Genomic DNA, 22,394 nt, shown 5'->3' on the forward strand with positions numbered 1-22,394 from the left:
ATAAAATATCGACTATTGCATTGCGAAACACTGCTAAACGAAGTAAACGGATATAAGCATCCAGAAATTTTAATATGACACTAGTTAAGGCCCGGTAAAATCTACCGGATGTCCTCAAATTTGGAATTATTTTCAAACTCTACACGTTCAGTGGCAACAACCATAACTCAAACACCTATTTGTTCTTATGCGTTACACCACAAATGCGTTAACCTTGTAACTTCCTGGACAGTTCTTACTGTACTTTGCAGAACCGTTAAATATCGATGAGGCTACTTTTGAGCCAAGTCACGCAATTTTGTAATTTTCGAACTGATACATTCCATGCCTCTGTTGACACAAATGTATAATTTTTTGATTATTATTTTTTAGTTATCGGCGTGATTTTTTGGAAAGTATAGCTAAGTAGTAACCTCAACAACGTGTGCATTGAATAACGTGCAGTGGATTAAAAAATAGGGTGCCGCTAATACATATACAACATGTTTGGATCCAATCCCAATAGTGTACTTAAAAACATACAATTTTTGAAATGCTCACTTCTGCTTCAATCCATTTTGTGTTTTTTGTGCCCATAAATGTAAGATTGAACTATAAAAATATGATATCGCACATGGTTCGAATTCCATTTCTACTCTTTTTTTCGACTTATGTTTCATACGTTAGATAATAAGTAATAGATGCTTAGAACATTTTCAATGTAAATTTTCCCGGTCTTAAATTTCATAAAGTTCATTTTCAAAAACACCGTCAAAATTTTATTTTATTATCCTGAAACTGGTTTTGAAGTAAAGAATGCAATTGGTATTTGTGTATGAAACAAATGTTATTGTTGCGCCAAATATCAAATTTCAACCGTGAACATATATACCATATAACCCTGATATAACCATTCCAAAGGTGTAGTTCTAATATTCCAATCTATACTGTTATAGAAAAGAATGGTTCAACACTGTTATAGCCTTTCTAGACCAATTAACTACTTCATTTACTCTTGCCGCCCCACATTTTTCAGATTTTGCTTCTAATTTGACGTGTCCTTAATTATAACGTGGTTGTTCTTGATCAACACCATAGTACGGTGATAGCATCACATGGTAGATATCACTCTTGATCGAACTCGCCATCACTCTTGATAGAAACAGTCAGAATCTTTTCAGCTCTCTTGAGCACGTTACAGTAAGCATAGTTTCATTGTGGATCATTCTGCAGTTGATGCTGATCCGGCTGAATGCAGTGCGCACGGTTGTCTCACCTAACGCGCAGTATGTTGCAGTTATGTTGCACAATGAACAATCTCTCCCTTTAGTGCTTTGTTCCGGACGGACTTCCTGAAATAGGTAGTTTTCCCGCCCGCGAGCAAATCGTTACATATCCAATTTTAACTTTCAAGCCATCAACATCCGCCGCTTTCTTGCTCGGAAAGTTCAGCAAGGCATTTTAGCATATGGCCGCTTAGGGTCTCTCGGCTACAGCTGCCTCTTATTGTCATGCGTTGTCCTTGTCCCGACTCAGCCAATATTGCGGAGTAGTAGATTTGAGGGAGTAGTAGATTTGGGGTGGTCCCTTGGTACGTGGTCATCAACTCGAACGACTCAATAACATGCCCGTCATGGGTTCAAACCCAGAATGGACCGATTGAATATCCGGCTACGTGGTAATGAATTAAGTCTCGAAAGCCTGAATAGGCCGGCATGTCCGCGTAGGACGTTACGACAAAAAGAAGAAGATTTGAGGGAGTGTACATGTTCGACGTCCTGGGTATAGCAACCCGTTTTACAGGATATTATGTACCACACTTATCTGCCGATGACGACGGTGTATGTAGTATTCGAGGTGCTTAAGCACCAATAATGAGTAGGGGAAGGTAGGTAAAGACGGACACGTTAAGGGAAATGGTAAAAATCTAGGGATATATAAGTGCAACGACCATGGAAATGTGCATACATTATCTTACACTCATGTTTTATCAGAAAATGTGTTAAAACTTTTAAGTTTCCATCGATTTTTGGCGGTTTTTACATGAATGAAAAACATGTTTTTTTCGTGCAGTTTTGAAATGTTCGGGTAAGACGGACACCTGATATGGGAAAGATGGACACCATGAAGGGTAAGATGGACACCTGTAGAAAAGGTTAGAAAGTGAAGAGTTTTACAGTATTTTAACAAATTCTATCGCTTTCCACGTCCTGGTACGTTTATAAACCAATTTTTGGCCTATTGCAACGGCGATTCATTGAGCCATGAATTTAGGAATTGTAAACGGCGCTTGTAATATATCGTAGAATGCAGCATCTAAAGCATTATTGTCATATCGCGCACTTACAGCTGACGTTGCTCTAGCTTACAGAACAACAGTCTAGAACTTCCTTTTAGGAAATTACTCCGCAAAAAGTCCACGATCCCAGTATTCATGAGGGACTTGTTAACAGTTTAATCCATTTTCCACCTTGTCAAAATTCAACATTTGATTTTTGTAATCCAATAGAATTTCTCATCTATTCCTGAACCATGTCGTATAAATGCCTCATCTTTTTATTGCTTAAAGTTGTCCAAGTCGTGAGAAGATATTGGATTTCGTGAAGCGCCTCATCAGCGTCGAGCGAGTAATAGCATAACGAATGGCTACTATTTTGACCGGTGTTTCATTTCTCACTTATTTCAATACTTTTTCTAATTGCTGATTGGTTTATTGCTTCGCAATACCCTTATTTAAGGTGTTTGAAGAGATATATTCATCACCAATTGATATAACAAGTAAAAAAATCAATAAATTCGGTGTCCATCTTTCCCTACAACAAGGTGTCCGTCTTTCCCGCTTTGGTGTCAGAATGTTTAAACCACCAAAAAACAATATTTTGTATTGCTTTTATTCTCGTTCTTTCGCCAGTTTTTTCATTAATGATCGCGACAACCCATTCATGAAATAAAACTTCCGGAAATATAAGCAATACAAGTTGTAGAGCTTAAGATCGGCAGTTGTCAAATTAGATCCACAAGGGTGCACATGATTGAAAATTTGTTTTGTTCGTGGATTTAACCAATTTTATATATATTATGCTAAAAATGTTCTCAAATGTGTTGTTTTACCTTCAGTTTGGATTCTACATTGTTGAATTACTCGAAAATTACCATTTTGATGCATTTATGAGAAGTGTCCATCTTTCCCGCAGTGTCCGTCTTTACCTACCTTCCCCTATGTTTGGCTTTATTAATAATTGAATGAATTGGAATATCAACCATTTCACAATTAAGCTAATTTGGATAGTTTTCAAACATGTTTTTTTATATTGCCTTGAATATCTTGATTTATAATGGGAAGGGGTATGAGATGGGACACTTTATCATCAGGTGGCTAATTTGCAACTTTAATTCTTAAAAAAAATCATTATATCCAATACCATGTGTTTTCAAATCGGTTTGTGTAAACAAAAAATCTAAGTAACCATTGCCCTCATTACCCGCGGGCTGGCAGTGTGGCATGGAGCAAGTCCTTTCGCAGCAACGCGCGTTGCTAAGAGAGCTCTGCTCTCACCGCTTTTTCTCTCTCACTGAATGGTTACTCTCACGTCATTGTGGCGATTTTCGATTTTATATATAGTGAGATTCCAACACGAGTAAAAAAGGCCTTCTAGATTATTTTCATACCGAAAGCAGTAAATATTCCTGGTTTTCGTCTTACCAATATGCGATGCATAATCAGTTCAGTGAAATCCACTAACCCGTTCAAAAGCACTTGGCTAGCCTTAGGCCCCTTATGATTGTTGAACAAGGAAAGAAAAGTTAGTTTTAGAAAGGAATTAATGAAATAAAATGAAGTTATTTTCCTTTTTATGAATATATTCTGATAAAATCATTGAATGAAATTATAAAGGTCATTCAGGATTGTTCGATGATATTCGATATTGGAACTGCCATGCATTTGTAGCATCTTGACTTTGAATGGCTTTGGATGTATTGATTTGCAGATGATCAGCCACATGATCAAACTTAATCTAAGATGAACTAGATCGATCGGTCGAGGCAATTGTCAAAAGTGAGAAAAAGAGATCCTGTGATGTTTTAGGACACTTTGCCATATAGTAGATATTGCTGAATAGAGCACTTTTGAACTAAATTCAAGCAAATGGTATATGTTAAGAATTGCAGCTACCTTTCTTCTTCGATAAAATTCGGGAGTCTTGGAAAATGTAACAAAGTTAGAGCAAAAGTCGTATCATTCTTTATTTCCCATTCATTCTATTTAACTCTGTCAATATGTGTCATTACTGTTCCTATAATTCAAGCATCATGACGTACAGGCATGTCTCCACTCGTTAAAGTTCCTCAGGAAATCTAAACTGACCGTAGTCATCGTCAATTTTTCTCATTTTGAGGAACTGCCAAAGACACCCAAGCTATAATCGAGATTGTTATTAATAAACACGTAATGAGTTTAGCATTTCGATATACATTTCGAATAAAAACAATGAAAATCCAAAGTTGTTAACGTTAAGCTCAAACCTCAATTGCTTACACTCCACAGAGCCGTTCGCTGCATCGTCCACTATCTCTAAGATTCTCAATAGTTTCTCAAATTGGTGTTGTCAAACGTAGAGAACGTAGCTGTCTCAAAATCTCTCGTAAATGCCTGATAAAATGAGCGTTGAGGAAGTTCCTCAGCCGCCATGACCTGAGAAATCTCTTTAGCAGAGGGTCCCTGGCGGCTGAGAAACTTATAACACAAAATTGCATAAAAACAATAAGCAAAATCAGATTTTCTACAATATTGTTTTGTCTATAATATGCTAAGTTGGTGCTCTTGAATCGCTTTGTGATATCATCTGAAAATGCAAATTAAACGCATATTTTCCTTTCACAAAATTTACAAATGGCAAAAGTTCAACTATCACGATTAGTAGTGAACTTAATTATTTGCTTTTTAATGTTTCCCTCTCAGCATATTTAGCGATCCCAAATACTTACAACGATGCTTCAAGTTTTCAAAATTGCGTTTTCGACCGTGCTTTCGATTATGTAAATTTGCCCCGTTATGCTTGCAATCAACTCTACTGCCAGTTTACTACTACACTTCCCAACGGCGTGGCCCGGAAAAGAACTTCACTTTCATGGACTCAAGACGCCGGCGAAACCCTTATAAACCCCCTCCCCCCCCCCCCCCCCCCCCTTAGCCCGCCGATGCCTTCCGCCTTGCCTGCTTAGTCTTATTGGGAGCGAAAAATGCAACCTTTTCGTTTGTGTAAAATCTTTGCTTCATCTTACCACATCGCACCGCGGAAACCCTTAGGACGGTGGCGCTATTATTGTTACGTAAATACTGAAACAAAGCCCCACTGGTTGGTTGTCGGTGTATAGCGTAAAGAAAAATTTCATCAAAAAAAAACAACAACCAAACACAACAAAAACGGAACATTACTTTGAAAATTTGTTACAAAGTACCAGCAGCCTCGTACCTCGTGTACCGGCACTACCACCGTTCCGTTGACGAAACATTTGCGGAATTTATCGAGAGGTCAACTATCCACCGTTCCGGCCCGCCCGAAAACCCCGCCAATGTGGGACCTTCTCCCACAATCTCCCCCGGCACAAATACACTCTCCCACAGCACGGCTTTTGTTTTGTTTAACTTTGCACGTTCCACTTTATGCTGGACTGCGCACAACAATACACCTGAAGTGCCGATGTAGAAGAAAGAAACTTTTAAACTTTTGTACTCGCACAAACACATTTCTTCCCTTTGGTTGGGCGGCCTTTGTTGAGGCATTGCTTTTGGTTCGGGCAAAGTTTTTGCACACTGCGACGGTCCGCACGCCCCAAAGTGCAATTGAAACCTGCTTCGTTTTTGCCCACCCCACGCTGGAAAAAAAACAGCTCAAAAGAATAATACAACTTTTCCTACTTGCGCGATCATGTTCCTAATATCACCAGCCACTCTCCTGGGCGTAACTGCTAACGCAACTTTCGAGACATTACACTTCAAATGTTGACGGTTCGTTTGCTGGCGCGTTTTGTATTCCCTCTCCCCAGTACCGGGCGCTTCCTTCCAGGAGGAGGTGGAAATCCAGTGCGGAAGCGTACTGGGAATCGTTGTTTTGTTTTATTGTTTTGTGTCCGATCCTCATTACTGCGAATGAAGGCTCGCGATAAGCGTGCGCCGACAGCCGCAAATACTTAAAGCAACCGACGCGAAACCCACGAAAAATGTGTCATTCGTTCCGTTAAGTAATTTCCTTCCCGCTTCCATGCCCCTTTCGGAAGCGTCACCGTTCATGTCGTGGAAAGATTATGTTGTAAATGCACAGACCCTACCGCCCATTAGCCGTGGTTGGGCTGGAACATGAGATTTCCCCGCAAAAGGATAAGCACAAACGGCACACGACTGATAGAAAGAATGGTACGAAGAGCAAACAAAAAAAAAACAAATACTCCAACTCTAAGGGGAATTATACACTCATACCACACGGTACGCTAAGCGTACAACAACCGCAAAAAAAGGGGTTAATGCTTACGCTCATTCGCTTTCAATGGAAAGAAGGAGAATGCGGAGACAAACACACAACAAACAAAACCCCACGAGGATGAAAGGGCTCGTTCGTTCGTTCGTTCGGACAGTCACTCCAATCCCGTAAGCTGTTTATTTGCGATATGAATCATCAGCAACCGGCGATCGGAGATTAGATGGCTTACAGCGGGACGGAAATGCGGGAAGCGTGGCGAGCGCGACGCGGGGACGCTCCACTACGACACTGGGTCGTGATTATGATGGAAGTCCTTTATGCTGGGCTGGGTTTGTTGCTGTGTACAGGTTTATTGCAGTGTTTCCCTCTTTTCACATGACAGATATCACTTTTTATGCGGCTGCCGAGTAAAAATTATGCAAACTAATTGCCGACTTGCTAAACACGTTTCTTCGGTGCGATCAAATGCGGACGAGCGGAGGACGGGCAAAACAAAACCAAAACAAAACCATACGTACTACGGGGGACAGCTAAAAATGAGATTATTATGCAGATTGTACAGATTGTGCCACGCGGGCTTACCGAATGCCGGTAAGCATGTTTGCACACAATCTGTTCTAATTGAGAAGCTCGGCTGGGGCTGGAAATACACACTGGAGAATGGCATGGATGTAATTATGAAAGGATTTTAGAACCATTATCGCTGAGGGACCGCTTTAAATGGATCCTGTTTTTCAATCACCATTTACACGCTCCGTAAAGTGCAAATCTTTGTGCTAATTGTCTTTTCTTCCTGTATACATACGAAAGAATTTCTAAATGAGTCTTTAATTGCTAATAATTTGTTGGACAATTTTATGGTGGATATTTTTGAGACAATTGAAGCTATTGATTTTCTAACAATTTGCTGCAATTCAATTTCACTAATTAGAAAACGATTTAAACAAAAAAAAACAAATCTTACTCTTACTATTTTGATGAACTCGTTGAGAGCTGGTTAATTTCCCAAGATATGATTCAAATGTTAACTTGTCCTTAATAACTGCGTTAATACTTAAAAACTATTACAAGAATATTGGCGGAAATAATATAATTTACTGAGCAACATAATCATCGGTTCACTTGCTGTTTTTACGCTCAATAATGTAAAATTAAACATTTCAATTTTTGTAATATTCGTGCTTCTTCTTTTTCACTTTGTAAGTGATACTGTTGCTGTTCGTTATTCGTTAAATCATTATTTTGCGGCTTCTGTTTGTATACATTCAATAATGTCAAACTCGTTTTGGATCGCGGGCCGGATTACAATTGAACTCGCGGGACGCCGTTGAGCCTAGAATTTTATCTTCATTTGCTCGTAGCCTCCAATAAAACTACTCATGACAAATTATACATCATATATATTTTATTGTGTAGAAATAACAAAACATGGGAAGTATATTATATTAAGCAAAGTAGTTCATAACATTTACTCACACTTTTACTTCAGTGGCGGTCGCCGTAACTCGGAAATTTAATAATTCTTATTAAATAAGCTCAAGATATATGTAAACTTTGAACCTACCTGGACAGTTCTTTAAATCTCGTATATAGTCTTCACACATCGACACACAAAGTTCAAATGCTGATCAATGAAAATGTATCACTACATCGGCAAATATTTGCTAGCTCTATGACCATTTTGATGAGCAAAAGAGACTGCTCACTTACTTATATAAGTATCGTCTTTTTAAAGTGGATAGATTTTCAAGATAATTAAAGATACCGGCCAGATTTTTGCAACACCATAGCTAGAGAGTATCCTCATCAATGAAGTGAAGATAGTGGTATTCCGATTAATGGTTTTCGAACTGTCCGGAAAGTCCCAAAGTCAGAAAATGGGTGAAAATATGGAGTGTCTTCGACTTTAGACTTTAGAGTGCCACCAGGAAACAACTACTAAAACACATGATACATGCCATCTTCGGGGATACCTTCCCAAACAACCAACTACGTGTAGCTTAATTCACACATCTTTCATCAAATTATTAGGACTGAATGTTGAAGACCTTATTCCTCAGTTGATAAACGCCCGTATTTGTTGACTTATAATCTACAATCCTTTTCAGTTTCATTCAAATAACTGCCATAGTTCTTCACGGGCCGGGTTGTAAGCCTTCGTGGGCCGCATGTGGCCTATGGGCCGTATGTTTGACATGTCTGGCAAACATGATAATCTATAAATTCCTGACTGAACATTTCTATTATACTTGATATGTCAGTAAAAGGAAAAGGTGTGGCCTGGTTATTCCCATATTACCACAGACAATAGCAAATTTGAAAACCTAACTAGTACAATCCCCCTATCCGGTTGACACATTTCACATACTTGATTACAAATGTCCAAGGAGTGGTTGCATAATTTCACTAACGATTTGAAACATCCGACAAAGTGAATGAGCTATACCATCAAATGTTTCAAACCCCCGTAAGACTTGCTTGCATAAAAACAAAACTAATGTTGGATATGGTACACATGGTCGTCCGGCATCATCATAGTGGTGACGATCGCAAGTCATCGATTGACTGTCAGCAAAGCTACTATGATGACGTGTGCAAAAAGCATAAAGGATTTTTTTCTTAAAGTCTGAGTTATTTGAAGGAACTTTTCACCGATAACTGGAACGATATTGGAAGGATACTGGAATGCAAAAATTGTTCCACGAGGTTCATTAGTTCCCATCACTATCCATTCGGTACGATGGAGACGCCTAGTACTTAATGGAATGTAATAGTATCGCAAAACTACTTATCACCAAACTGCTCATGCGGTGGAATACTGTGGTCAACTAAATAAATTAAAATGATATCATACAAAACAAAACCTAAAAGTGATATTTACCCTGGTAAGTACCTAACACTTCGCTTTGGGAGCATTTGGGAAGCACAAAGATGGGTATAAACTAAAACTATCGATCCACAGCCTGTGGCAGCTCTGGACCCATAATCGACAGATTTATCCCGAGCCACTACTACCACGCTTAAGTTGCACTAGGTCATCTCTACACAGCTGTCAGCACCCAACAATGGGGTGTTTGTTTAATGGAATTTTTAATCACCTTACCACTCCCGAACAAGAAGCACTGCACCAACGGTTGTGTTGATTCATAATTCATGCCTCCGTTACATCTCAGCTTGCTCCGTACCATGCTACTTCTATCCTGCTTGAAAATGGCTTCACCAAAACAGTAGGCAGTTTCGCTGCGGGTACTCTGCCTTTTTGCAAGCGCGTTACAACGCAAACCCATCCATTCTGGCCAGCCTGCATAAATGCACTAATATCTTCACCACCAAATGCTTTACGCCGACCGGTGGCAAAGACCGGTGCACCGCAAGCATACTGGCCACCGCAGGCATAGACTGCTGCTAATCAGTTTAAGCGAAACATAATTTTCCACCAGCACTTGCGAAAGCGGCCAGCAGGAACGGATTGCGACCGATGCAACATAATTGAATGTCTGCCACTCACTCAAACTACTCACCGAAGCCGCCAAGCAACGCCTAATGTCAATATAAGCCGCTGACAGCTCACGGACGGACGTTGACGAGAGCAGTAGCACGGGCAGTAGGCTCCACGGTGGCGGGGATTTATTTGTACGTGAGCAGCAGTAGCAAATTATCCAGCGCCGGATGGGGACCGAAGCGGAGTCCCGGGTCAGTGCAACGATGAGCGTCAGCTTGCAATCACGCTCATATTTTGCTCCCATTTTTCCCCCACTCCTTTTCACCAACCAGGTGGCCCCGCGTATGGCGCACTTTTTGCTGTCCTCACACCTGTTGTTATCGGCCATTGTTCCGTTGCAAGTTTCCACTCGCCTGACACTGCCAGCAGATGCCAGTTGACAGCTTCTCCCTTTGCCTTACCAACCCTTGCTCTAGCCCTTTTGCCGTCAGTTGCCGTGTGGTCTTTATGAAGTTTTAACCCGATTACCGCGTCAAACCAACGTGTATGTAACAAACACGGCGTGGCAGCAGACAGGACATCATACACGGGCCGGAGAATAACAAACAGCACAACCGACCGTGAAGGGCCGTTGCTCGCTGTGGCTGTCACACTGGTAGGTGATAAGTATGGCGACGGTTGTCCCACATACACACACACCCTAACACAGAGCAACAATGCCTACCGCTTTTGTAACTGGCAACATGATGTGGAAAATCTTCTGCAACAGGATTAAACAGAATGCGGATGCTGATGCAATACTTTCAACGACTTTTTAACGTAAAACCATAGTTCATACTGTACTGTTTTATGGCGCATGTAGTCAATCGCACGAAAGTTTCGATAGAAAAACATAAACCAAACAACAATATATTGCGCCGTGCGCCATTTTTGTGACGTAGTAAATCAACAAACTTGAATATCAGCTCTGCAATAACCTGATGAAATAACAGTGTTTCAGCAGCAATCGTTGGATAACTGTAGTTAAATCCACATAAAATCAATACAAGCTAAACACACTCGACCTTCACAGTCACACAAACAATGATTCTCAACGAGGTACAAGGGAGCTTCCCTAGAATCAATGTGAAACATATTGCTGCTTGCGATGGGTAAAATTATATTGCATCCCACCCGTCGTGGGATGCATCCGGTTTGGTGGACACCATACCTGACCGAACCGTTTGTGTTCCATTCACTGAGAGAAGAGATAAAAAATGACACCTAAAGAGTAAAAGAGTTCCGGAGCTGGGTCCGGGTACGACTGGTAGGCCCGGTGATAAGCGACGCCTGGCCGACTAATCGCCAGCCGATGGCAACACCTCGAAGTGCATCGACGACGGAGAAGCAGGTGTGCTGCTAAAAGGAAACTTGTACCGCAGATGCTCGCGCCCCGGAACTGCTGCAGCTTTCTTTTTATTCCATTATATCGGTCGACCGGGCGATAGACTGTGCCAGTGCCGTGGGTTTGCATCGGTCCGGCATCACGGTCACCGCCGCAGCTCGACGACGCAACGATTTTCCCTCGGTTTCCGGTTTCCGGCAGCAGGTACCGCACCGCGAATGATAAGACGGCGCACATCTTACCCGGGAGCAAAAGCGGGTACCGAACGAACTGAATCCCAGCCCACTGTCCCTCCCCTTCTCCTTGCCGTTTGATAGATGAATAATGGTTCTAATGATTGAAATGTGCAAGTGTTTTTCCTACTCAGCCAGCTAATGCGCGCCAGCTTTTGTGCAAAACGCTCCCGTGCATAGCAGCATGGGGCAAAATCCGTCGGGCTTAAGGGGTGTTTGCGCGATTCCGACAAGACGGGCAGCAATAAGCGACAGCAGCACCCGAAATAGATTGGCGGCTTCGTGCCGGCAGAGGATGTGACCACCGTGCTTGCCTTCTACTCGTACAGCACGTGCGTTTTTATCCAAACGGCAACGTAATACGGTGACGTACGTTGGTCGCGCTAGAATCGTTCTTAGTCCTTGTTACCTCTTGCTCAGGCTGCTACATTTGCTTGCAAAGAAAGTGATAGCTAATTTGGCAAATCGGAAAAAGTGCACAACTATCAGCACATTTTCCATTATGCTGGCTATGGCCACGGGGATTTAAACTCGTTTTGAGCATCATGCACATAATAATGATTACGTTTAATGAATAAGCAAAATTGATGACGGAAGAATGTTTTAGCGGAGCTTTAGACACTAACAGTTGTACTTTTTTTGGCAGCATTGTTTTCCTTACGCAATCGGTAGCATGAAGAAAAGAAGTTTGCATTGAAGCACATATTAAAACCCATCTCTTGCTCTTGCGAAGATTTTTAACTACGACTTTTTTGCTAATACTTTTGAGAACTATGATGAATTATGTTAAATTAAGTATTTTTTTACACGGTATTTATTGTTTGGGTTTTTAACGGGTTTTTACATTTTCGCTTTTACCAGGGTAAATATTGAGTATTTTAATTTCAATGTATTTTTTAATGCACTTTTAGTAATTTTTCTTAAAAATATTTCTCGAAAGATTGTATAAAAAACTTTTCCACATCTTTATAAGCAATTATGGCATAAACATCAACATTTTCCCATTGATCATGTCGTACAACCAGATCTTAGTTTGAAAACGATTCCTTCAATGTTTTCCAAAGAACTACCTGATTATTCATAAAATTTCAACATATTTAATAATTTTAAATACTTTTGCCTCAAATTCAGAACTCTAAGATTTTTATGAATTCTGATTGATTATTTTATGAATTAACAAGTTGAAACGCGATTCGCCGAAGTGTTTTACCCGATACATTTTGCATTTTCCAAATTTGATCTACTAGAAGGTAGGAAACTAGGATATGATAAAAAACGGACTCAGACTAGTTTATATATAACATGGCTTAAAAAAAAAGAATTGACAAATGTTGTAAGATCTTTTTAATGTTGTACGAGTGCTTTTGAATGATCTATTGAGAACAACAGATTAATAATAGATTATCTACTGATCAAGCTAGAAAAAATACGCATTTGTCATAAAAATACGGTTTAAGCAAGGACATATGTTCCCATAATGCTTGTGTAGATGTTGATTCAATAAAATAAAATAAATTAATTCTGAAGATAAATACTAAATACATACTACAAATAAATACTAAATACATACATACTAAAGATACGTTTATATTGGTTTCCTTCACAACGGCCAAGCCGTATTGCTAATGTAAAACAAGGATACCTTTTGCAACACATTTTCATAAGTAGAACAAGGTTTCTGATTTGCAGTCCACATTTGTAACAGAACCATCTTGGCGAGCTGCATGAAAATGATTCGCGACACGATGTAATGATGAACTTTCAACATATGCCAACGCTATCCAAGAATGGTCATACAAGTGCTTAAACGCTTTCTGTTAGAAGTTGTAGCACTGATGTTTTCTATATTCTACATTAAGGATATGTAGCCATGTCATAGATACCAACTACATCCAACAGGAAAACAAACTGACATTAGCTGTTGCATGAATGAATGAATTGTTTCTTAGTGCTTTTGTAAATTCCAATTCCAATAGCTTCATTGTTTGTATTTTGTAAACAATATAAAAAAAAATATTTTTTCCTATTTCGGATTTAAATAATCCTCTTTTTCCTGTATACCCTCAGCCATTTGGTCTAGCCCTTTTGGTTGAAAATCAAATATGTATTTTCACAAAATTAAAAAAAAAAAAACAAAAACAATACAAAATTATCCTTGTTGGTTTTTAACAGACAACCTCTGAAAGAATCGTGAACAGAAGTTTTTTTTTTATGTCAGCTTTCACTGTAATTAATTTTTCACATTTTACAGTATCGTTAATACGGTGGCAACCTATTATCATAACTGCAACTTGACGTTGGAAGAAGTCATAGGCATCGTCGATGGAAAATGCCAACCATCTTGAGTAATGATGGAAATCTTGTATAGTATCCTGTATAGTGTAATACCATTGATGAAGTGTGAATTGATGAAGAGTGAGTAATCTCGTATAGAATCTCCTTCACTCGCGGTCGATCGTTCTTTTCCCAAATGATACAATTAGTTAACTATCTCCTAAGTATATAATTAATTAACAGCACTCTATAGATAGTTCATAATTTAAAAAAAACCGAAAATATTTAAAATATAATATCACATAAACATATCACATTGTACGATATTAGCCAAAAACAATTAAATTACTTAGTAATACATACAGTAATACATTATAAATACATTAAATCAAAGCGAATTACATTTTAAATCATTCAAGTTGCTTAACAAAGCTCAAGAATCATTATTGTCTTTAAGTCTATGAGCATGATCCCTATATTTAAGTGGTAATTTGTTATTTACCCACGCAAAGTGTACCTGCTCCTTCGTACAAGACCCATCATTAAGTGATTGGTAGCAATATTCCACCAAACATATACAATTGCATTGAGCATTGTGTGTTTGCGTGTGTATGTCTGTGTGTACGGTGTTTTTCACCCAACCCACTAGGACTACGATCTTCCGATATTTCCGATTGCGATGCCTCACTTGCTCACACGGTCGGACGATATAAATAGCATAATGTTTTTATAATCTTCAAACAACTTCGCATCGAGATCATCAGCAGCCCATCTTCTTCATCGCAATCGCCGCGAGTGATTCTACGACCGTACGCAACCCACCAACCATCCCCTTTCCGAACCTACTTACCACACAAAACACGCCGTACCACTTACGCAGAACGCGAGTGTGAAAAAACCCCCTATCTTGGCGTGATGTGGGAAACACATGATACCCATCATTACAACACATCTTTCGGTCTGTTTTGTTTCGGATGTTTATGATGAGTTTGATATTTTCTTTTACACACCCTTAGCCCGTGTAAACTTGCCTGAACGTGCGCGGGGAGGCTGGGGCAAAAAGAACGTTTCGTATAGAATGAACCAAATCAATAAACATTCGATCGCCATATTAGAAACCCACTGGTACAATGAAAACCCTGTGCGTATTACTGTTGGAAAGCAAGCGCAAACATTGAGCAAACCAGCAATGCCTTTGTGCTCAATGAAGCGAACATTGTATTCATGAAATGTCATGATAACGGCAGGCCGACTGCCTTTCTGCTAACGGCACAAACGTTCAAGTGCAGCTGCCAAGTTGTGGTGGTGGTGGTGGTGTGTGCTGCGTGTCTGTGTATTTGGGAAATATCAACCGTCTGCGGTCAGCTAGACGTTTTGGCTTGAGTTTTATTTATGCTTCTACCAATAAGCAGGCAGCGAAATTGGTTTGTCACGAGTTGCCGTACGAATTTGTATCGTGTTCGTCCCATTTGACTCAAATGCGATGAGGCATGATGCATACAAATGAAAACATTTTCCTCTCCTGGCGCTTCGTGCTTGGGTCAGACCATCGAGGTTTTAAGTTGATTATATAATGAGAAATTCGTTTCTCTACGTGCTTACTGTGCGTCTAAATTGTATACAATTATAATAATTATTCAAAGAATGTTTAACGCCATTATTGTAGCTATAAATCAACAATATAAATAAATGTACTTGAAATCATTATTATAAGCAAGGATCGTAATGGTCTGTCAAAAAACGTGTTTATTGAAATATTGCTGTAAGTAAATACTTGAAATCAACCGTTCATCAGCTTGCGTTTTATTGAGCCAAAGCCGTAAGAGGTCTAGACTTGACTACTAATATACCTGTTTTTCTGTGACTAATTAGAGCTAAAGAACTTATAATTAAAATACCATTCTTCGTATAGCGAAACATGTGGTCACACAACAGTGGGGGGACGAATGATTTCAGTATTATTTATCAATTACGTGCGAATTGAGGAATTGCGAATTATTGTTCACATGAAATTATGAACGACGTATCCAATTGTAATTAGGCAAGAAGAAGAGAAGAATCAGGAGAACGTGGGAGTGTGTTTTCAAAAATTAAAATCGTCATTCAACGTTTATATAAATAAAAAGTGTTAAACACTCTTTATGTTATGTTCTAAAACTGAAAAGCTTGCTAATGATTTGACATTTATGTTGTTGTACCGGTAACAGAAAAGCCTCTCGCATAAATAGAATATTAACTGCCATATAGGTGTACTTAAGATTGCAACCCATGGTTGGCCTGGGCATTGACAACTATGAGATTAACCCCCGATTGTCAGTTTTAGATTGTCAGTTTGGATTTACTTAATAATTATCATGAATAGCTCATCAACAAATTTACTTAAAAACTGCGAAACCATGCTAAATTTACTACCTCCTTTTCTATAGATTATTTTACGAATACTGTATAACTTTGAACCTTACTTTTAATAAACCATTAAGTGTCCATTGACATTTGTGTACTATACTTTCGTGATGTAACTTTTTCAATTGGGAAATTTTTGAACTATAGTAATATTATTTGAAGTGAAATTCTTGCTAAATATTAAATTCGTTAAATACACTCAATGTTTCTCTACAACCACTCTCAGGATGAATTTGACTTAAAAAGTGAAACATAAGGAGAACGTTTATTTCTAAGTCCAAAAATCCTTACTAACACTAATAAAGCAAATACTAACAAAGCAGCAATAATTGGACCGGTCTCATGGTACAGTCGTCAACTCGTACGACTTAACAACATACCCGTCATGGGTTCAAGCCCCAAATAGACCGTTCCCCCATACGTAGGACTGACTATCCTGTTATGGGAGGTAATCCAAAAAGTCACTGAAAGCCAACCCCACAAGTGATACAGGCAGGCCTTGACCGACAACGGTTGTTGAGCCAAAAAGAAGAAGAACAAAACATCAGATTAACCAATAGAATAATACTACTAATAATACTAATAGTTTGAAGTACTAATAAAGCATCAGATCAACATTTTACAGACCAAAATTCCATTTTAATTATTTTAATTACATACATTCGGTCAATTATTCAATGAGCCATGTATTAGAAAAATCGCAAACAATTCTTTACAATGTCATTATATTGGCGTGTGTCGTCAGAATGCATCTTATCTGTTTCCCAATCAATTTAATCTCCACTCAACTCGTCCTACATTTTAATCTGCATAATGTGCTTTGAACACTAACATGTACGGAATGGATGCATGGTTCTCAAGTGACGTAAATTATAGTGTCACTATCATTGCCATCCGTACGGTTGATTTAACTGCCAGTCCTAATCACTTTCACAGTATTATCACATTTTCAAGCCATGTGGTTCATTCGATAGTACAAAACACACACACAGCCACTACTACCGGCATTTGAAATTGGACACAATCGTTTGCCGTAACCACATCGACCATATTTGCAGAACATAAACATAATCATTTGCTCACCGGCGACGAGCTCGATACCAAAGAGTCGTAATCCCGGAACGTCTTCCGCTATCGAACGGAGACAGTTGAATAATTTTATGTTTTCTCCAACTTTATTGCCCTTCTTCATCATCATTAGTGTGGTGCTCCCGTTCGCCCAACCAGGGCCGAGAATGGCCTTTAGCCTTTCGCCGGTTTTGCTCCTTCCAAGCACTGACCGTAGTGGTTGTACAATTAATTGGTCTCATTTGCCGCACGGTGTGCACCGCCCAGGGCCAGGATATAGCTATAACAACCGAACCGAACCGACCAATCTTGCATTGCATCATTATCCAAGATTTATTTTGCCCGGTTTTATTTCGCCTTCGCTGGCGATTTGTTTTTCCTTTCCCAGGGCTGGTCCGCACGGGAATTACCGGCATATTTGGAGCACGGCCAAATCGATTGTGTTGTGTTTTATGAGGACCGCTTGCCGGTACCGATATTTATATTTTCTCTTTTCACACTCAGTTGCAGCCGAACGGAACCCGTTAGGTGTGGTATTCGGAGCTGGATGAAGCCATAAACAGTAAGAAGCAGAGTGAAGTATTCACTATAGCCCCTGATTTTCAATTTTATAACTCGCAATAGAACTGTAAAGCCTTTTTATGTGTTTTTTGTTGATACACACTTCAACTTATTTTAATTGAACACGAGAAGCCATTTTAACATTTTTTTCATCATTTTCAAACCATATTACAGCGAGCCAAACACAAATCGAGCGTTTCGTTCAAGCGCTCCCATAAATCCTGTCAATCAACCCCAGACATCACACCGTACGCCACCAATGCATCTAGCACTGTTGCACTCTCAGTTTTCGAGCCCCGCGGACAAAGAGCGAACGCACAATTTCCAATTAATTTCTCTCAATTGCATGCGAGCGCACGAAAAGAATTTCAATCAAAGCTTTCAACGTCAATCAAACTGCCAAAATCAAACCCAATCCGATAATGTAAAGCTCGCCGAAGCATCAGCAGCACGCCCGCGTGACACAAACGTTCGCAAATAGTTGCTGTGATGCATGCTTGTGTAAGTGTGTGTGTCTGTGAATGCGCCTAAAACCACTCAATTAAACTTTCTAGATGCATAATAAATAAGTTTAAATGAGTTTCTCACCACCTTGCCATTTTAATATCATCCAGATAGTTTGGTCTTTCTCCTCTAATAGTTTGCACTTCAATGGCTGAGTTTCTTTATAACTTACCTACTTAAACTCCTTCACCGGTCACTTCCGTGTATTGTGCCATTTATTGTCATGCAGTTTCGCACTGATTTCGCAACACACACAGCCTTTGCCGGCTATATACCAGTGAGAGAGAGAGAGTATGTGTGATTCCAGCTACCTTTTCGCGCAGCCACGACCGTGTTGTTATCAGTTTTCCTACGCTTATCGCACACTCTACACTCACACGAAAAACTCTTTTCCAAAGCTCACACTAGCACAAGTAAATCGAACTGGTGGCTAAACTACACTCTCACTCGCAACACGAAACACACTGCACTAAACGAGCTACGGGCTTGTAACGATGCCCATTTTTTCCGTATCTTTGGTGTCGAATTTCAGTATTGCTTTTTAACTTCACCTAAGCGATGCACTGTTTTTTTCATGTGAAAGAAATTTAAAACAACAAGAATTAAAAACATGTCAAAAACGCCTAAAACTTTATGAAAAAATGACTAAAAACACTCTATAAGGCAATTTTACGAAAATTGTTGAAGCATAATCCTTATACTAGTCATATCTCTTTGTCCCAAATCTTCCTCATTTTCCTTCTCCTTCCCTCGGCCCTCCTCTATCACCATGAAAAATAAATAAAACGCACGAACGTCATCCCAATAATCAGAAGTAATTCAATCATATCCATATCCGGCCAGTATTAATTTGCTCAATTTTCGACGACAACGACGACCTCGAACCTCGTGGGTGAAAGTTGGAAGCTTTTGTTTTAGCGCCCCCGAACCCGGTTTTATCTTCCCCGAACCCGGCCCTGCCCAGCCATGTCGTTTCAGCTGCCTCGCCTCGCGCCGTTTGTTTCGGCCATCTTTTCAAGCTCCCAATCACCCAATTCCTCACGTACGTACGGTGGAGCGGTGGTCGACGATCACGATCCGACTCCGAGGTGAAGGAGGGCTGTGTGTGTGTGTGTGCGTGCATTTTTTTAATGGGACTTTCATGTAAGCGAGGTTTTCCGCTTGCCCTACTCCAAACAGCACCTACCTTGCCCAGCCCGCCCACAACGATAGCGAATGTAATATTTGAACCGTTATCACTTATCAGCAATCGAATATTTTCCCGATTTCGGTGCTGCCCTGGCAGCACACTCCTGTGACCTTCAGCGTGGCCTAAGCCAAAGGCCACGTGTGCCAGCCTGCTTAGTGATTTGCTTCCATTTACACCACGAAAGAAAAAAAAAAGCGAATGCTTGTTTGTCGGTGCCTTCTTTTGCAATTGGAAAATCGCATCTGTCAGCCGTGAAGAAGACCTGCGGGGCCTTGTTGTCGTGCTGTCGTCGGCTACTTGGGCAGAACCGGGAGGCTAGCGAAAGCCAAAAGGGAAAGTGTCACCTTCCCCCTGCCTGCCCGGTTCTGCCGGTGTCCACTCCAACTGTCGCCAGTTGCGGTTGTTTAAGCAAACTGTTTGCGTGTGCGTTTTTTTCATTGTTTTACGAGTGCTTCGTTTATTTTGTTCCGAAATCCAAGGACTTCTCGTTCAGACTACACTTTCTTTTCCTTTTTTCCCCTTCCCGCTTCCCGGTGCGTTTCAAAAGTGGGAAACATTCTTCACTCGCTACAGGCTACAGAGGAGTGTAGAAAGAGAGCGAAAGAGTGAGAAAAAAATACACTGAAAAGAAAACGAGCACAACGAAATGGAAATAAGACATGCGGTAGCACAACAACACCACCAACGGCAAGCAGATGCTTCGCAAGTGGAAAGAATTTTCCGATTCCCACGAACCGTCGGTGGGGAAGGTATAAGAGAGGGTGAAGAATTTTCGGCTGCAGGCAAGAAACGACATGTTGTTGCTCGTTCCTCGCTCGCTCCCCAAGCTTCTCGCCGTGTTGACGGCAGTGGCCGATTCGATGGTCGTTAGGATTTTCACTTTTCACCTATATCTTTGAGTCCAACTAGCAGGCACAGACACACACGCACGCACTACTGGCCACGTTGAGGTTGCTTCGCCATTCTTCGCCAAACGCTTCGGCCGGGGCGCGCGGGGCTGATGATGAAAGACTGTGGCGCAACGTGCAGCAGCAGCAAGCAAGCGGCAGCGGAGGCTTGGTGGAAAACTCATGAACCGCGCGCTGTGAACACCCGATTATTTTTAGCCCATGGCGGAGATATTTTCGTCCCTGCTTTGCCTGCTTGTGTGTGTGTGTGTGTCAGTGTGATTTTTTTAGCTCGACTTGCTTTCACTACACATTGGCGACGACGTCACTTTCATATCTTCTCGCCCGCTTCACTGACAGAGTAGATCATGTGTGGTAGTGTGTGTGTGTTTGATGCGTTTCTATGTGTGTGTGTGTGTGTGTATGAAAGGGATAGTTTTTTGTCACCACTTTTGCCGCCCTCTCACTCCTATCAGCTGCCGACCCGGTTTCGATTCCGTTTGATCGCTCATCCGTACACTTTTTCCCGGACCGAACGGAGAACGGACGGCCGAACAGAAAGTAAAGCCGTCCTAACAAAAGCCGAGTGTATACTTTTAATTTTATTTAGAAATGAATGTTTTTACAATGTACGTTAACCGGGAAGGATGGGTCCTAAATTTGCGTACCATTCTTTTCTTTCTTTCGAGACATTTTCGCCTTCTTAAGACACGCTCCACTTCGCACCACTAGAGCGATCGAACGTAGAAAAGGCAAACGAACGGTCGTTCACGGAATGATGACAGCGAAATGGAAACGTCGTTCGGTTCACCTACTAAACCAGCTGATAATGTCTTCACGTGGCAGGCTGAGAGGGGGTAGGGGGTTTGAATGCTTGACACACTTTGGTTCGGAAAATTCTTCAATGAAAAAGGCAATAGCCACATCTGCCAGCAGGAGGGCAATGTTCGGGTTCCGTGTTGAAGTATCTATTTCGACAGCACAAAGAACGAACGACACAAACCTCTGGCCAATGTTCGGAGTAGATTAGGCACACACACGCACACTCACATATCGAATAGCACAGAGCACTAGAAACAACCGAACTAGACCATCATCAGCGGCTGGCACAGCACGGTAAAGAGTTTTGTCTGCCGGGCGCGCTTGTTAACTGAACTCCTGCCTTGGTCGAGAACTCCGGAAAATGTACCCACACATACACACTCACACACACACACATGAACCACTTCGTGGTCTCGCAATTCCGTTCCGGCTAGCCCCGGACATGGCGGTTCACACAAATGAACGTATAAACAGGCGCACTCCCTACCATCCCACTTGGGGTTGTACTTCACGCGACTACAAGGATTGCTCTAGTGGATTTCGAGGATGTTCTTAACCCCTCTCTCGCCCCCCACTTTCGACACTACTAGGAAATCAAAAGAACACACACACACTGTATGGCAGTGGCCGTGGTTACAATCAGCGAACGACGAAACCCGCGACTTTGGAAGTGAGCGCGCGTTACCTTCAGGCTGCACGGTCGAAGTGACAATGACATCGGGTGCGAGCGCGCGCATTCACCATCACTCCGACCGAGTAGCCGAACGAGAAAGAGCGCGCGAAATGCCAGCTCCAAACTCCCCGCCCCCAGCAGGTCCTTCGGCTCGGTTCGTGAGTGGTGCCGATCTCACTACAGTGAACGGTGCAACACTCACTATGACGTGCAGTGAGCGATTAACTCACTAAGAGCAATGGAGAGCTCATCATCTCCTCATCGTCATCATGCTGATTGCCTTCATTTGTGTCCATTGTGTGTACTGCTCCAAGTGACAGTAAGAAGTCAAAGGCTTACCCCACACACATACATGCAATACAGGGTTTAAAGCAAGCAGGTAGGCAGATCATTGTTCAAACCAAACTCCTTTTCGAGTGAATCGCACTCTTTCTCTCTCTCTCTATCTCTCTCTTTCTCTCTCTCTCTCTCTCTCTCTCTCTCTCTCTCTCTCTCT

General features: G+C 41.0%; 1 protein-coding gene across 5 annotated transcripts in view; it reads right to left on the reverse strand.

The window, feature by feature from the left end:
- The window catches only part of LOC1274950 (GTP-binding protein RAD), a 42,714-nt gene extending 20,716 nt beyond the window's left edge, over nucleotides 1-21,998 (reverse strand). For 2 of the 5 annotated variants that reach the window (XM_061652623.1, XM_314147.5), the window contains exons 1-2: nucleotides 21,830-21,936; nucleotides 18,500-18,890 (exon numbers count right to left, since the gene is read on the reverse strand). The gene's annotated coding sequence lies outside the window, so the exon portion shown is untranslated. Of the gene's footprint in view, nucleotides 1-18,499; nucleotides 18,891-21,453 lie in introns of all 5 variants that reach the window. The other 3 variants (XM_061652622.1, XM_061652619.1, XM_061652620.1) reach the window with 3 other exon arrangements.
- Between the last annotated feature and the right edge of the window lie 396 nt (nucleotides 21,999-22,394).

The sequence above is a fragment of the Anopheles gambiae genome, chromosome 2 (genome assembly GCF_943734735.2).
Source record: "Anopheles gambiae chromosome 2, idAnoGambNW_F1_1, whole genome shotgun sequence".
Taxonomy (NCBI): domain Eukaryota; kingdom Metazoa; phylum Arthropoda; class Insecta; order Diptera; family Culicidae; genus Anopheles; species Anopheles gambiae.